This window comes from Venustampulla echinocandica (genome assembly GCF_003357145.1).
Source record: "Venustampulla echinocandica strain BP 5553 chromosome Unknown scaffold_1, whole genome shotgun sequence".
Classification (NCBI taxonomy): Eukaryota; Fungi; Ascomycota; class Leotiomycetes; order Helotiales; family Pleuroascaceae; genus Venustampulla; species Venustampulla echinocandica.
The window spans coordinates 778,279-780,798 of NW_022474206.1; positions in this window are offsets into that span (position 1 = coordinate 778,279).

Sequence of the window (2,520 nt, forward strand, 5' to 3'; positions counted from 1 at the left end):
AGTTACCGACCCGGAGGAGAAACCAGCGGTGGCCAAGGTCGGCAAGGCGGTGCCGTCTAAAGTTCCCAAGGAGAAGCCAACTGCAGCTGAAGAGCCATCTAAAGTTACCGGCCCGGAGGAGAAACCAGCGGCGGCCGAGGACAGCAAGGCCGTGCCGTCTAAAGTTCCCAGGGAGAAGCCAACTCCAAAGGAGAAACTAACTCCCAAGGAGAAGCTAACTCCCAAGAAGAAGCCAACTCCCAAGGAGAAGCCAGTTCCCAAGAACAAGCTAACTCTCAAGGACAAGCCAGCTCCCAAGAATCAGCCAGCTCCCAAGGGGAAGCCAACCCCGGACGAGGACGATAAGACAGTGCCATCTAAAGTTCCCAAGGGGAAGTCAATCCCAGCTGAAGAGGAGAAGAAGACGTTTCCCAATATTTTCCCCACTATTTCCACTCCCCCATGGCCTATAAATTGGGCCATGTGGCTGATAGGAAGTACTTTGAGCAGTGTCATGTCCATCGTGGGCTCCATCTTCTACTCTGCCTTCTGCTATGCCTTATGCTATGCGCTATGTTATGGCGTACTGCTTCTGTTGGTCGTTTACATTTCGGGAATGTTGTTCACGGGGGCCAAATCGGCAGTCTGCGCTCCCCCAATCTTGCGACACAGCATCCCATTCTGCAGAGTGAATATTGACTCATCGAGCCATGTTGAGTTTGAGAAGCTGGGTAATCTACAGGTCAAGCTGCAGGAGGTGCAAGAAGCGGCTGCAGGGGGTGTAACGCTCCCATTATTGATGAAAAGGGGAGAGATGGCGGTGAGAGAAGTTGCGATAAATGTGGAGTTGAGTAATGTGCGGTCTAAGTAAGTAGTGTACTCTTTCATAGCGTTAATGGCTGGCCTGATAACTGACTTGTCTAAATTAAGAAATGAAATCGTCCAAACTCTCAGGGAGTTCCACACAGTTGCCAAAATAGCTGGCACCGATCTACGTAAGCTGAACTCGAAAACGGATCGTACAATGGATTCTATCATCTCGACAAACCGATGGACAGCTCGCATGCTTGAAGATATTGCTCGGGAGGAAGACATCGAAAACAACAGCAGTACAATCGGGGCATTCATCAATAAAGGCATGGCCTTATTCGAAGGCCCCAAGCCCTCAACTGAAGAAGCCGTCAAGATCCAATATGTACTCCACCTCTCGATGATAAAAGAAGACATCGACGGCCTCATCGCCGAAGCCCAGCTCTTAGTCCAGAAATTCGACGCGCTTGAAGACATCCTGTTGAGCGCTCAAAAGATCGGCAAGCAAGACGTGCAAGACATCTCAAAGTCCAAGGCCAAAGCGTCAAAAAAATTCGCTACAATTTTCGGGCTGAATTGGGAAGAGATTGAGGATTTGGACAAGCAAAGTAAGCTAGTGCTAGAGCTATTGCAGCAGCAGGACCTCGCGCTTGCCATGGTCACGGGCATGTTGGTGCATTTATTTAATATCAGTGCTGGGTTGGATGATTTGGGACAGAGAGTTGCGATGCCCGGGCGGCCGCAGATGCAGAAAGTGCCGTTGTGGGTACAGATTGATGTTATTCTTAAGGGGGTGGAGAGGCTGGAAAGCGGGAGGCAGAAGACGAAGGAGACGAAGAATCGGTATTTACAAGAGATCAAGGACCAGATTTCGTACAACTTCGCATAAATGTGGTATCGACAGTCGTCTCAAGACTAAGAGGGGGGCAGGGCTGGCTGTCTATTCTTTTTGTCTCTAAATTGAATACATAAAACTATGCGCCTATGTGTTGCCACTAGCAATTCAACCCACCAACACTTCAGTGACAAATGAATTCAGGAAATTCTTTAGCATCGGAACGAACAATTGAGAAACCGATAGTTAGTATTTGCTTACTGATGTTTCGGCTGATATTGAAGATCTGAACCACAGCATTATGCATACACTTACGCAAGATTTCAAGAATCGTTGTTTCCCTTTTGATCTCGAGAATGAGCCAGGCGTTAGACTATATATAAGATTTAATAATGTTCCGAGGAAAATATAAAACTCCTTTCACGTGTCGAATATTAGACAAGTATTCGTTCTGTGGTTGAAATAGGGGGAGAGGTGGAGAATGCGAAGAGAACATCGGAGTAATTGAAAAATGAACAAGCCATTCCGAGGCGAGGACGAGAGTTTAGGGATGAGAGTGCAAATGGCACAGACGCAAGTCGCAAGTGCGGCAAGTAAATAAAAAGCATCTCTAGTTTTGGTTGCCTTGGAGCGACTGGTTGGAGGTTTATCATGATAAGTGTTATAAAACCCGTACTCCACTTGGATATATAGAGCTAAACTAGACAGAAGACCCAGATCTGAGAAAGAATTACTATTTACTTGTTTTCTCTTGGAGCACCACATAGCCTTTGAAATTGAGATATTTTGAGCAATTGGAACGAGCATCGGAAGAATAATATTTGTATCTCAGTCTACCCTATATCTGCGATGTTGGGAGAGCATACGGTTGTAGGAAAAACTGCGACTTATAGAAC